This window comes from Lucilia sericata, unplaced genomic scaffold (assembly GCF_015586225.1).
Source record: "Lucilia sericata isolate MDLA Ls3-8-SP2 unplaced genomic scaffold, ASM1558622v1 Contig001425F_arrow, whole genome shotgun sequence".
NCBI classification, from domain to species: domain Eukaryota; kingdom Metazoa; phylum Arthropoda; class Insecta; order Diptera; family Calliphoridae; genus Lucilia; species Lucilia sericata.
The window spans coordinates 33,576-50,613 of NW_023995358.1; the positions used below are offsets into that span (position 1 = coordinate 33,576).

At 30.3% G+C, this 17,038-nt stretch overlaps 1 pseudogene; it reads left to right on the forward strand.

Annotated features, from left to right (window-relative positions):
- LOC119611348 overlaps positions 1–17,038 on the forward strand; it is an 80,051-nt pseudogene that overhangs the window by 33,486 nt on the left and 29,527 nt on the right.

The following is a 17,038-nucleotide window of genomic DNA, read 5'->3' on the forward strand; positions in this document are numbered from 1 at the left end:
CAGACTGATCTATAGTCAAGACTACAGACTGATCTATAGTCAATACTATAGACTGATGTTTAGTCAAGACTATAGATTGATCTATAGTCGAGACATTCGATATACGATCGATTACTTTTAATCCAAAAATGGTACTATTTTTGCTAAAAATGTACATAACTAATACTAGTCCACATTTGTTAAAGATGCCATACACCTATTTATTGTACAGTTCTGCTTTAAATCAAATTAGTTGAACATATTTATGACCCGCCTATTTAACATACTCATAATAATAATTTTTTGTCTGTCCTGTTAGTATTCGTAATAATAAATATTCAAGCAAAATATGTTTACATACACTTAAATTACACCAAAGTACTTACACACACACACACATATGGAAATAACTGAACAAATGTAAAAGCAAAGTCTTTAAATTAAAGGCCTTTTAGGAGGCCTACTTTATAAAACATTCGGGGAATTCAATCTAATTTGCCAGCGTTTATTACTTAAAACCGATAAGATTTAAACTAAAATTAACCCGCTTTGTATATGAGGACAACACGAAACTGTTTCAAATCGGTCGAATAATTTAGAAAAATAAAATTTTAATTAATTCCCTAATTAAGGCCTATTTAGAAGGCCGTTTTTTTTACTCTAATTTTCTCCACTCCACAGTAAGTACATAATATACATACATAAAGAACATGTGTATGATGTGTGTTCATAAGTGTACTTATTTATTTCTGGTTTAAACATTATGAAAAGTGTACATGGGAATATATGGTACAACATGTACTTGATACTCGTAATATTCCTGTAAGAGCTACTTATTCATGGATATATGTATGTACATATGTATTTATGTAAATGTATATTGAACAAAATTATGTAGATGTTAATGATGATTGGTGTTGCTATAGTTGTGTTTTTTATTATTAAACTTTAAGTTAATTTAAGAAAATTAAGTAAAAAGCTATATTCGGCTGAGCCGAATCTTAAATACCCTCCACCAGCTACTTTTATATTAATACTTTTTTAATTGATCAAATATTTGTCTGTTCAAGTGATTTTCTGAAGGGACACTTGCATGGGACCGACCGTACCCATGTTATGAACCGAACGTTAAAAAATCTTGAAATAGAATTTTTGTATACCAAACTAATATTTGTGTCAAATTTTGTATCAATAGCTTTACTTGGTAATGAGTAATGTGCGTTTAAGAGATTTTCGTAAAAGGACCTTGTATGGGAGCTATGACCAATTATGTATATAAAGACAAAATTTCAAAATTCTGTATCTATATCATTATTTGGCAATAAATATTGTGCATTTAAGTGATTTTCTGGAGGGGACCTAGTATGAGAGCTATGACCAGTTATGGACCGATCGCAAAACAATTTTATAGTGTAATTTATGTATATAAGAGCAATATTTGTGCTAAATGTATGGATATCAATATTTTGTAATGAGTTATGTGCGTTTAAGTGATCTTCGGGAGGGGACCTTGTAAGGGAGCTATGACCAATTATGGACCGATCCGAAAAAAACGTTCATAGTAATATTTCTGTATATGTGAGCAATACTTGTACCAAACTTTATATGAATATCTTAATTTAGTAATGAGTTATGTTCGTTTAAGTGATTTTCGGGAGGGGACCTTGTATGTATTATGGACCGATCGGAAAATAATTTAACAGTAATATTTCTGTGCATATGAGCAATACTTGTACCAAATTTTATATGGATATCTTAAGTTAGTAATGAGTTATGTGCGTTTAAGTGATTTTCGGGAGGGGACCTTGTATGGGAGCTATGACCAATTATGGACCGATCGGAAAAAAACTTTCACAGTAATATTTCTGTGCATATGAGAAATACCGATCCAGAAAAATTTTTCTCTGAATGAATTCTATTGACATAAGATTTTAATTTGTAAAATTTTGTGAATATATCGACATTCTGACAGAAGTTATTAACAAAAAACCCATTTTCCGGGAATATGTACTTATGTATGGGAGGTATATGAAATTGTGGACCGATTCTGGAAATTTTCAGCAAAAATCAAGATCTTGTGTAGAAACGAATGTATGATGACTTTCATGAAATTATCTTGCATAGTTTTCGAGAAAATTACATCAGAATGTGTAAAAAATGCTTATTTTTTCGGAGTTGTTTTAAATTTTGATTCATAACTTTTGCCGATATGAACCGATTTTGCTCATTTTCAATACCAAACTGTACCGGATAATAATGAATATTTTGGGTGAATTTGGTTAAATTATATTGCTTCGTTTTAACGTGAGCGTGTTTTACACAGACAGACAGACGGACGGACAGACGGACATAGCTAAATCGACTCAGAATTTGATAAGGACCCAGAATATATTTACTTTGTTGGGTCTCAGATGAATATTTCTTGGTGTTACACACGGAATGACAAACTTATATATACCCTCTATCACCACTGATGGTGGTGGAGGGTATAATTAAGAGCAAAAAAGTCAAAAAGAAATTTCTAAATGATTGGTTTGATATCAGAACTAAATACCAATCGGTTTAGAATCACTTTAAGAGTCGATCTAGTTATGTCCGTTCGTCCGTCTGTCCATCCGTCTGACCTTGTAAAGCTTGTGCGCACGCTACAGCTCGCAAGATAATTTGATACAATTTGGCACATACTCTTCTTTTAAGCCATTCTTATTGGTGTAGGGTATCTTATGGGATCAGTCATGACCGACTATACAGTAATACTTATTTGTTTATTTTAATACTTGTTTGTTTATTTTACTAGACGTATGTTTGTATGTATGAGTGTTTATCCAAAAAATATATTATTAAGAAAATAGCGAAGAGTGGGCGAAATATTTCATTGTAGGCATGGTTATATTGCTTCGTTTTAACGTGAGCGTGTTTTACACAGACAGACAGACGGACGGACAGACGGACATAGCTAAATCGACTCAGAATTTGATAAGGACCCAGAATATATTTACTTTGTTGGGTCTCAGATGAATATTTCTTGGTGTTACACACGGAATGACAAACTTATATATACCCTCTATCACCACTGATGGTGGTGGAGGGTATAATTAAGAGCAAAAAAGTCAAAAAGAAATTTCTAAATGATTGGTTTGATATCAGAACTAAATACCAATCGGTTTAGAATCACTTTAAGAGTCGATCTAGTTATGTCCGTTCGTCCGTCTGTCCATCCGTCTGACCTTGTAAAGCTTGTGCGCACGCTACAGCTCGCAAGATAATTTGATACAATTTGGCACATACTCTTCTTTTAAGCCATTCTTATTGGTGTAGGGTATCTTATGGGATCAGTCATGACCGACTATACAGTAATACTTATTTGTTTATTTTAATACTTGTTTGTTTATTTTACTAGACGTATGTTTGTATGTATGAGTGTTTATCCAAAAAATATATTATTAAGAAAATAGCGAAGAGTGGGCGAAATATTTCATTGTAGGCATGGTTATCATAATAATCACAGAAGTTTATGGTATAAAATTAAATACATTTTAAAAATACTTTTTGAAATTGATTAAAATATTCATAAATTTGTTTGTATAAAAAGTAGACGTGTCCTTATTATAACCAAGCCTACTTATTTAAAAATTTTGGATCATATAACATCAAATTTGATCATAAAAGATTTAGATATTTATTGGGAACAATAATGCAAAAATTTGCTTTATAACAGAGAGTGGGCGTGGGCATCATGTAACCGCCCCTTTTTTAATAGGAAGTCTATACTTCTAAAATAAACTTACAGATTTACTACTGTACATCCTACGAACGGAATTTGTGTTGTAATATCTCTTTCGGTTGGAATTATTCATAGACTAGTCCATTGATTATACAATTCTCAGATCAAGTTGCCATCGGACATATTTAATACCAATAATTTCAGGCTATTTGACAGTATTTTTGAAAAATTCCATGACACTAACTCCTCACTTCTAATCCCTTACAATAATATCAAAACAAAAGAAACAACATATATATTTTACACTTTCCAATATACACTCATACATGTACATAATAAATTATAATAAAACACACACGCAAGTTGTAATATAATTAACTTTCTGGCCATCAAAATTAGCTGGAACAGAACATTATTTTCAAAATACTCGGACCCAATAACAAACAACTACTGACAATTTCCTTCCAAACCAAAAAATATTTTCAAAACTCGTTACACGCATTTGACTCACACGCACACACACTCACTCTCTATCAAAATAACAATAAAAAGAAACAAAAAAATAACTTTAAAGCCCTCCAAAACCAAAATACCCATGGCATGTTACACGTAAGTAAGGACACTTTACTTTGTCTGCATGTCCTTTTAAGTTTTTGCCTTACACTGACAAGGGACAAACGCTGAACGACATAAAGGCAAAAAGGTCTAATTAAAGAATTTAATAGAAAGAAAATAAAATTACGCTGTTTCATTACTTTTAACAATATCCTCTATAATTTATAATGACATTTGGAAACGTTCATTTTTCTTCTTCTTCCAACAAATTGTCTTTGTTATTTAATAGATTTTTTACGATTTTTATATATACGTTTTCTTTTTTTTCAATTTTTCAGTTACATAAAATTACCCATCATCGTGCTGCCGTGACGAGTGTTAAAGTTGTAAACACTTGTGATGTTTTAATATCATCGAGTCATGATAAAACCATCTGTTTATGGTCACTGGATGATTATACACTATTGAATAGTATGCAAATGAATAGTCCCGTATTACGTATAGACATATCATGTGATTCGGTAAGTTTAAACCTATTCATTTTATTTTAAACATCTACATTCATACGTACATAAATATTACATAAATCAACAACTTATTCATTAAAATAATTATTAAAAGTGATGTTATTACATATTATTATTTTAAAACAAAAATAGCATGTTAAGCACTATTATTTTAGGTTATAATTTTTGGGTTTAAAACTGAATTAGAATAATTTTGAAAAGTCATACAAATATTTATCTTGACGTGGCTAAATGAAATTATAACTTAAAAGAGTGTCCGAGGTGCTTCGTTACCCTAATCAAAATTTAATAAAATATTGGATTATGAAAATTTAAAAGGATAAATTGTAAACACTTTTACAGAACATTTAAAAAGAATAGAACTAAAACATAAATAGAACATAACCTTACCAGAAACAGAACTAGAACAGAACTAGAACAAAACTAGAACAGAACTAGAACAGAACTAGAACAGAACTAGAACAGAACTAGAACAGAACTAGAACAGAACTAGAACAGAACTAGAACAGAACTAGAACAGAACTAGAACAGAACTAGAACAGAACTAGAACAGAACTAGAACAGAACTAGAACAGAACTAGAACAGAACTAGAACAGAACTAGAACAGAACTAGAACAGAACTAGAACAGAACTAGAACAGAACTAGAACAGAACTAGAACAGAACTAGAACAGAACTAGAACAGAACTAGAACAGAACTAGAACAGAACTAGAACAGAACTAGAACAGAACTAGAACAGAACTAGAACAGAACTAGAACAGAACTAGAACAGAACTAGAACAGAACTACAACAGAACTACAACAGAACTACAACAGAAACTACAACAGAACTACAACAGAACTACAACAGAACTACAACAGAACTACAACAGAACTACAACAGAACTAGAACAGAACTAGAACAGAACTAGAACAGAACTAGAACTAGAACAGAACTAGAACAGAACTAGAACAGAACTAGAACAGAACTAGAACAGAACTAAACGAACTAGAACAGAACTAGAACCAGAACTAGAACAGAACTAGAACAGAACTAGAACAGAACTAGAACAGAAACTAGAACAGAACTAGAACAGAACTAGACCAGAACTAGAACAGAACTAGAACAGAACTAGAACAGAACTAGAACAGAACTAGAACAGAAACTAGAAAGAACTAGAACAGAACTAGAACAGAACTAGAACAGAACTAGAAAACAGAAAACTAGAACAGAACTAGAAACAGAACTAGAAAGCAGAACTAGAACAGAACTAGAACAGAACTAGAAACAGAACTAGAACAGAACTAGAAACAGAACTAGAACAGAACTAGAACAGAACTAGAACAGAACTAGAACAGAACTAGAACAAGAACTAGAACAGAACTAGAACAGAACTAGAAACAGAAACTAGAACAGAACTAGAACAGAACCTAGAACAGAACTAGAACAGAACTAGAACAGAACTAGAACAGAACTAGAACAGAACAGAACTAGAACAGAACTAGAACAGAACTAGAACAGAACTAGAACAGAACTAGAACAGAACTAGAACAGAACTACAAACAACTAGAACAGAACTACAACAACTAGAACAGAACTAGAACAGAACTAGAACAGAACTAGAACAGAACTAGAACAGAACTAGAACAGAAAACAGAACTAGAACAGAACAGAACTAGAACAGAACTAGAACAGAACTAGAACAGAACTAGAACAGAACTAGAACAGAACTAGAACAGAATTAGAACAACAGAACTAGAACAGAACTAGAACAGAACTAGAACAGAACTAGAACAGAACTAGAACAGAACTAGAACAGAACTAAAACAGAACTAGAACAGAACTAGAACAGAACTAGAACAGAACTAGAACAGAACTAGAACAGAACTAGAACAGAACTAGAACAGAACTAGAACAGAACTAGAACTGAACTAGAACTGAACTAGAACTGAACTAGAACTGAACTAGAACTGAACTAGAACTGAACTAGAACTGAACTAGAACTGAACTAGAACTGAACTAGAACTGAAAGAACTGAACTAGAACTGAAAGAACTGAACTAGAACTGAACTAGAACTGAACTAGAACTGAACTAGAAGAACTAGAACTGAACTAGAACTGAACTAGAACTGAACTAGAACTGAACTAGAACTGAACTAGAACTGAACTAGAACTGAACTAGAACTGAAAGAAGAACTGAACTAGAACTGAACTAGAACTAGAACTAGAACTAGAACTAGAACTAGAAATGAACTAGAACTGAACTAGAACTGAACTAGAACTGAACTAGAACTGAACTAGAACTGAACTAGAACTGAACTAGAACTGAACTAGAACTGAACTAGAACTGAACTAGAACTGAACTAGAACTGAACTAGAACTGAACTAGAACTGAACTAGAACTGAACTAGAACTGAACTAGAACTGAACTAGAACTGAACTAGAACTGAACTAGAACTGAACTAGAACTGAACTAGAACTGAACTAGAACTGAACTAGAACTGAACTAGAACTGAACTAGAACTGAACTAGAACTGAACTAGAACTGAACTAGAACTGAACTAGAACTGAACTAGAACTGAACTAGAACTGAACTAGAACTGAACTAGAACTGAACTAGAACTGAACTAGAACTGAACTAGAACTGAACTAGAACTGAACTAGAACTGAACTAGAACTGAACTAGAACTGAACTAGAATGAACTAGAACTGAACTAGAACTGAACTAGAACTGAACTAGAACTGAACTAGAACTGAACTAGAACTGAACTAGAACTGAACTAGAACTGAACTAGAACTGAACTAGAACTGAACTAGAACTGAACTAGAACTGAACTAGAACTGAACTAGAACTGAACTAGAACTGAACTAGAACTGAACTAGAACTGAACTAGAACTGAACTAGAACTGAACTAGAACTTAACTAGAATTGAACTAGAACAGAACTAGAACAGAACTTGAACAGAACTAGAACTGAACTAAAAAAGAACTGATCATTAAAAGAGCAAGAAATGTAAAACCTTGTGCATTTTATTTCTGCAATTTTTCTTAGAAATTTGCGCGCAATCACGTAAATATACTTTAGTGGAAAGTCTTTCTTCAATTCCTTATAAAAAGAAAACAACAGCTATTACTTAAAGTTGTTACATACTTGCTGGTGTAAATGTTTACATTTTTCAATTCGAAAATAATATGGTTCTTAAAAACTACCATGACTCCCATTCGTATAAAATTTATTGTATTAAACTTTGTTATTACTGTTGTTTTCTACAAGAAAAGTTACTTTTAACATTAAATGACACATTTAATCCTTTTTTTTTGTTTTGCACCCAAACACCCAACAATACAGCGCCTGTTGGAGAAAGTCAAGTTTTTTTAATAAATGTTGTTTTTGTTTATTTTTTCACTTCTTGGCAAATGTACTTTAAGCTTAAAACTTTTAGCTTTGTAACGGGGTTAAATTTACTGAAATTTAAACTCACGCAATACAACACACTCATCCAACCAACCAAACACCCACACACACTCTCACATACACTTAACTGACAAGCATATTTGTACTTATCCTTATATCCTCTTAAATTTACTTGCATTATACGTACTGATGTGTGTCTGTGTGTGAGTTCTTGCATTTATTATTTGTCCTGTCAAGTGTATCTATCGTAAACATATGAAAAGAATGAAAAAACATAAAGATTTATTTGTATTTATGCGCATTCACTTGTATCCTTTTACGCATCAAACATTTTTGATAATAATATCCTTGTTACTGTACTGTCATTCTATCATCATCTTCAGTGTAGTCCTTCCAGTCAACTTCATTATCGTACAAAATGCTTATGTAATTTATGTGTTTTATTTTCGTTGTATATCCTCTATGACATTTTCTTTAAGATTTTGCTGCAGTACCTAATATTTTCTGATAGAAAAAGCTTTATTCAAAAAAATTTGCGAGAAATGAATTCTTGAAGATTTGTACATTTTTATAATCTAGACTCATGGTTGAATTCTAAAATGTTAAATAAAGTTTTTATAAATTACACATATTTGAATTTGTGAACAGAAATTTCGCAAGTTACTAAAAAGTCTTGAAAACCTCAGAAAAATAATTTTCTTTTAAAGTGATATTTCATTTTTCTATATTTGTTTATTCATAAAGTGGCTTTATGTTCCATTTGCAAAACACTTTGAAAGTTGAGATACGGGTTAACCTTAATATTTTGTGCATTTGTTAAAAAAGATTATTTTTCTATACACTCAAACTCATAAATATGCAATGTTTATATGCACACTCAACAAAAACAAATACTAACAATATGTGTATAAGATTATGTTAAAATGTTACAATTCTTTTCATCTCCTTTTTTCTAATGTGTCATATAAAGTAGTTCAAAACGGATCGGAACAAATACACACGCAGACACCAAAGGAACAGACAATAAAAAACAAAAGTACATAGTATGAAGTATGAAGTATAGTATAAAGTATAAAGTATAAGTATAAAGTATAAAGTATAAAGTATAAAGTATAAAGTATAAAGTGTAAAGTATAAAGTATAAAGTAAAGTATAAAGTATAAAGTAAAAGATAAAGTATAAAGTATAAAGTATAAAGTATAAAGTAAATAAAGTATAAAGTATAAAGTATAAAGTTAAAGTTAAAGTATAAAGTATAAAGTATAAAGTATAAAGTATAAAGTATAAAGTATAAAGTATAAAGTATAAAGTATAAAGTATAAAGTATAAAGTATAAAGTATAAAGTATAAAGTATAAAGTATAAAGTATAAAGTATAAAGTATAAAGTATAAAGTATAAAGTATAAAGTATAAAGTATAAAGTATAAAGTATAAAGTATAAGTATAAAGTATAAAGTATAAAGTATAAAGTATATAAAGTATAAAGTATAAAGTATATAAAGTATAAAGTATAAAGTATAAAGTATAAAGTATAAAGTATAAAGTATAAAGTATAAAGTATAAAGTATAAAGTATAAAGTATAAAGTAAAGTATAAAGTATAAAGTATAAAGTAAAGTATAAAGTATAAAGTATAAAGTATAAAGTATAAAGTATAAAGTATAAAGTATAAAGTATAAAGTATAGTATAAAGATAAAGTATAAAGTATAAAGATAAAGTATAAAGTATAAAGTATAAAGTATAAAGTATAAAGTATAAAGTATAAAGTATAAAGTATAAAGTTAAAGTATAAAGTATAAAGTATAAAGTATAAAGTATAAAGTATAAAGTATAAAGTATAAGTATAAAGTATAAAGTATAAAGTATAAAGTATAAAGTATAAAGTATAAAGTATAAAGTATAAAGTATAAAGTATAAAGTATAAAGTATAAAGTATAAAGTATAAAGTATAAAGTATAAAGTATAAAATATAAAGTATAAAGTATAAATGAAAATTACACAGTCCGACAAAATTGTTGCCCTGTATAATCAAATAATCTGCTGCATTTGATTAGTTGTTGGTTTATTTCTTGTTTTTCCTTTACTTTGTGTCAATTTCATTTTGTTTTCTGTTTATCTCATACAAGTAGTATTTTCTTAACAACAACTACAGCAATAAAAATAAGCAAAATATTTTGCCATGAGAAACTACTGAGTGTACTACTACTACTACTTTTGATTCTACTCTAACTACGACAATAAAAAGAAGTAATAAAAGAAAACTACAAAAACTACTACCTATCACCTTGTTTAAAATCAAGAGCATAAAAGTTCATGTGTGCGTATGAGTGTTATCGACATGCTAACAATATACGTATTACGTATACGTACGAGTATTTTTAGGTTTGTTTTTTTTTTCTGGGTTAGTTTTTTGTTTTTGTTATTTACTGCTACTCTTTTAAGCAAAGTTTAACTTTGTCTATGAAATGTTTGTTTGTGTGTGTTATTTTTATACCCTTTTTGTGTGTATTGTAAGTATGTGCCTCTGTCACTTAATTTTTTGTTTCTTTTACTGTTAAGTTAAAACGACTTAACATTATCCCTGGCTTATTGTTCATAAAGACATTTGTTTTACTCTCAAGTATGTATTTTAAAGTTTTTCTTTTTACAGCAGTTTTGTTATTTCTATTTCACTTTACCTTTCAAGGTTTCTGGGTTTTTAGAGATCCCAGCAGTTTTGCAAGGAATCAATGTATAAATTACTGCTAAAGAATATTTCCACTAAATGTTTAACATATTGACTAAATTAAATTTGAGTCTTTAGAGGTCATTCTATGCTGAGAGTACTCTACTGTACTTTACCATCGTTAATCGGTAAATAATTTGTCAATTAAGCAATCTAAAAAATGCCGGTTTTCCCGAATGCAGAGGTTTCTTTTCGTAATGTGTCTTGTTCGAATTTTTAAGAAAAACTTAAATTTTATTTCACACACACACCACATTCACTATAAAAGTGCAACACTTCTAATAAGTTTTTTTTATTATTTTTAATTAGGTGTTTTTAAAACTCAGTTACTACAGCAAATCGAGTTCAGGATTAATGAACCTTGTTGTTTTACAAGCAGTATAAAAGCAAAGAAAACTTTTCAATGGAAAACGAAAATGTTTTAAGGTGTTTACAAACTTAAGTTCAAAATAAAATGCTAGAAATTATAAATTTAATGAATTTTCTTCATAACCAACATCAGTAGTATTACTCAAGGATTTTTGAAGAAAAACAAGCCGGTATGAACCTCTGGAATAAATTATAGACTAGACTATAAACTAGACTATAGAATAGACTATAGACTAGACTATAGACTAGACTATAGACTAGACTATAGACTAGACTATAGACTAGACTATAGACTAGACTATAGACTAGACTATAGACTAGACTATAGACTAGACTATAGACTCGACAATAGACTAGACTATAGACTAAACTATAGACTAGACTATAGACTAGACTATAGACTAGACTATAGACTAGACTATATACTAGACTATAGACTAGACTATAGACTAGACTATAGACTAGACTATAGACTAGACTATAGACTAGACTATAGATTAGACTATAGACTAGACTATAGACTAGACTATAGACTAGACTATAGACTAGACTATAGACTAGACTATAGACTAGACTATAGACTAGACTATAGACTAGACTATAGACTAGACTATAGACTAGACTAAAGACTAGACTATAGACTAGACTATAGACAAGACTATAGACTAGACTATAGACTAGACTATAGACTAGACTATAGACTAGACTATAGACTAGACTATAGACTAGACTATAGATAGACTATAGAGTAGACTATAGACTAGACTATAGACTAGACTATAGACTAGACTATAGACTGACTATAGACTAGACTATAGACTAGACTATAGACTAGACTATAGACTAGACTATATAGACTAGACTATAGACTAGACTATAGACTAGACTATAGACTAGACTATAGACTAGACTATAGACTAGACTATAGACTAGACTAAAGACTAGATAGACTAGACTATAGACTAGACTATAGACTAGACTATAGACTAGACTATAGACTAGACTATAGATAGACTAGACTATAGACTAGACTATAGACTAGACTATAGACTAGACTATAGACTAGACTATAGACTAGACTATAGACTAGACTATAGACTAGACTATAGACTAGACTATAGACTAGACTATAGACTAGACTATAGACTAGACTATAGACTAGACTATAGACTAGACTATAGACTAGACTATAGACTAGACTATAGACTAGACTATAGACTAGACTATAGACTAGACTATAGACTAGACTATAGACTAGACTATAGACTAGACTATAGACTAGACTAAGACTAGACTATAGACTAGACTATAGACAAGACTATAGACTAGACTATAGACTAGACTATAGACTAGACTATAGACTAGACTATAGACTAGACTATAGACTAGACTATAGACTAGACTATAGAGTAGACTATAGACTAGACTATAGACTAGACTATAGACTAGACTTAGACTAGACTATAGACTAGACTATAGACTAGACTATAGACTAGACTATAGACTAGACTATAGACTAGACTATAGACTAGACTATAGACTAGATATAGACTAGACTATAGACTAGACTATAGACTAGACTAGACTATAGACTAGACTATAGACTAGACTATAGACTAGACTAGACTATAGACTAGACTATAGACTAGACTATAGACTAGACTATAGACTAGACTATAGACTAGACTATAGACTAGACTATAGACTAGACTAGACTATAGACTAGACTATAGACTAGACTATAGACTAGACTATAGACTGGACTAGACTTGACTATAGACGAGACTATAGACTAGACTATAGACTAGACTAGACTAGACTATAGACTAGACTATAGACTAGACTATAGACTAGACTATAGACTAGACTATAGACTAGACTATAGACTAGACTATAGACTAGACTATAGACTAGACTATAGACTAGACTATAGACTAGACTATAGACTAGACTATAGACTAGACTATAGACTAGACTATAGACTAGACTATAGACTAGACTATAGACTAGACTATAGACTAGACTATAGACTAGACTATAGACTAGACTATAGACTAGACTATAGACTAGACTATAGAATAGACTATAGACTAGACTATAGACTAGATAGACTAGACTATAGACTATAGACTAGACTATAGACTAGACTATAGACTAGACTATAGACTAGACTATAGACTAGACTATAGACTAGACTATAGACTAGACTATAGACTAGACTATAGACTAGACTATAGACTAGACTATAGACTAGATAGATAGACTATAGACTAGACTATAGACTAGACTATAGACTAGACTATAGACTAGACTATAGACTAGACTATAGACTAGACTATAGACTAGACTATAGACTAGACTATAGACTAGACTATAGACTAGACTATAGACTAGATAGACTAGACTATAGACTAGACTATAGACTAGACTATAGACTAGACTATAGACTAGACTATAGACTAGACTATAGACTAGACTATAGACTAGACTATAGACTAGACTATAGACTAGACTATAGACTAGACTATAGACTAGACTATAGACTAGACTATAGACTAGACTATAGACTAGACTATAGACTAGACTATAGACTAGACTATAGACTAGACTATAGACTAGACTATAGACTAGACTATAGACTAGACTATAGACTAGACTATAGTCTAGACTATAGACTAGACTATAGACTAGACTATAGACTAGACTATAGACTAGACTATAGACTAGACTATAGACTAGACTATAGACTAGACTATAGACTAGACTATAGACTAGAATAGACTAGACTATAGACTAGACTATAGACTAGACTATAGACTAGACTATAGACTAGACTATAGACTAGACTATAGACTAGACTATAGACTAGACTATAGACTAGACTATAGACTAGACTATAGACTAGACTATAGACTAGACTATAGACTAGACTATAGACTAGACTATAGACTAGACTATAGACTAGACTATAGTCTAGACTATAGACTAGACTATAGACTAGACTATAGACTAGACTATAGACTAGACTATAGACTAGACTATAGACTAGACTATAGACTAGACTATAGACTAGACTATAGACTAGACTATAGACTAGACTATAGACTAGACTATAGACTAGACTATAGACTAGACTATAGACTAGACTATAGACTAGACTATAGACTAGACTATAGACTAGACTATAGACTAGACTATAGACTAGACTATAGACTAGACTATAGACTAGACTATAGACTAGACTATAGACTAGACTATAGACTAGACTATGACTAGACTATAGACTAGACTATAGACTAGACTATAGACTAGACTATAGACTATACTATAGACTAGACTATAGACTAGACTATAGACTAGACTATAGACTAGACTATAGACTAGACTATAGACTAGACTATAGACTAGACTATAGACTAGACTATAGACTAGACTATAGACTAGACTATAGACTAGACTATAGACTAGACTAAGACAGACTAGACTATAGACTAGACTATAGACTAGACTATAGACTAGACTATAGACGAGACTTTAGACTAGACTTTAGACTAGACTATTTAAAATTATATGTATATTTAAAATGTAAAATTTGCAAATAATGTTTTTTTCCATGATCTTTGACCTCTTAACTACCTGTACTTAATTTTCCACCTGTACAACCATTAATATTCCACTCATAATGATCTATAAAAAATATATATTTCCTGTAGTTTAAACACATTTTTTCAATTTCCATTTCAATATTTTATATTTCAACCTGCCTCCACTCTTGCTAGCACCACCAAGAAAGTAATCTCATTAGGTTTTTTTATAGATTTTCAATAAATATTTTATACTTTTTACATCAAAGAGAACAAATGAGTAAGTGGTTGACTGAGTGGCTGGTGGTTTGTCTTACAAGAATGTATTACAAGTCAATTTAAAATAATTGTGCCCATAAATGAAATTAAATTAATGTTTCTACTCAGGAAGGAAGTTTGTTCGTCAGCGTTTAGTAATACAGCAAACTGTATCAATATTTTCATTCTCACTTACCTACATACATACATACCTCCCCTAAAGCAGTTTTACATCAATATTAATGTTTTGATATTGTACAACTGGGTAATATTAGGCCGCGTTGTTTATGTATGTTTAGAGATAATGATGGTGTTGGTGATAGAGCATCTGATAGAATGGTTAGTGTCCTGTTACTTTAGGGTATCCTAAATAAGGCCGTTTCAAAATTAGGGAGTATGAGTATTTTAGCATGAAAGTTCATATAAAACTTAAGTGCAATTGTTTTCCCTAACACCTCGATATTACTAAAACACAAATTCTTACAAAAAGACACCCTAATACTTCCTTCATAGAAATATTTATGTCTGCTGAGCATATAAATGAGTTTATAATTGATTTTGATTCGATGGGGATTTAAGGCCTAGTGCAGATTTGTCTGTCTGTCAGTGTGTTTTTTTGTATATTAAATTAAACGCATGTATTTCTTGGAAATTCTTTGTTTTATTGATATGTTGGTCTAAAGGAATTAATGATAGCAACTTCTTAATTGTTCTGATTTCTTTTAATTACAGTTTATTTAGTTATTTTCATTTGTCGAAATCTTTATATGTATTTTCTTAATAAATTATGATGTTAACATAGAAATTAATTTTATAAATTACTTTCGATTTCTATATAAATTAAGATAATAAATCTGTTAATATCATATTAATGATTGATATTTATATATATATAAGTATAGTCGGTGCAATTCGACAATATATGATACCCTACAAAAAGTTAAAAAACACAATTTTCCAGAGAATTTGATGAATTTTGACAAAATATTTTGATCCAAGGACTAGGGTTACAGAAATAGTTAAAATTTTGGAGTTGATCTTCAATGAATATTGTAATAAGAACTGATCCTCGATAAAGTCTTCCAAACAAAAAATTATGTTCTAAGGAAAACTGACCTTTAATAAAGTTTTCTATAGAATGCTGAAGTGAAGTTTCTATAGAAAACTGATCTTCAGTGAAGTTTCTATAGAAAACTGATCTTCAGTGAAGTTTTCTACAGAAAACTGATCTTCAATGAAGTTTTCTACAGAAACTGATCTTCAATGAAGTTTTCTATATAAAACTGATCTTCAATGAAGTTTTCTATAGAAACTGATCTTCAATGAAGTTTTCTATAGAAAACGGATCTTCAATGAAGTTTTCGATAGAAAACTGATCTTTGGTGAAGTATTCTATAGAAAACTGATCTTCGATGAAGTTTTCTATAGAAAACTGATCTTCGATGAAGTTTTCTATAGAAAACTGATCTTCAATGAAGTTTTCTATAGAAAACTGATCTTCAATGAAGTTTATATAGAACACTTATCTTCAATGAAGTTTTATATAGAAAACTGATCTTCAATGAACTTTTCTATAGAAAACTGATCTTCGATAAAGATTTTTAAGTAAAAAAAAGCTGATCTTCGTTTATGTTATCTATAGAAATCATATCTTCAATGAAATTTTCAATAGAAAACTGATCTTCAATGAAGTTTTCTATAGAAAATTGATCTTTAATGAGTTTTCTATAGAAAACTGATCTTGAATGAAGTTTTCTATAGAAAATAATTATTGATCTTCAATGAAGACTATATGCCAGACTATAGACTAGACTATAGACTAGACTATGGACTAGACTATAGACTAGACTATAGAATATACTATAGAATAGACTATAGACTAGACTATAGACTAAACTATAGACTAGACTAAAGAATAGAC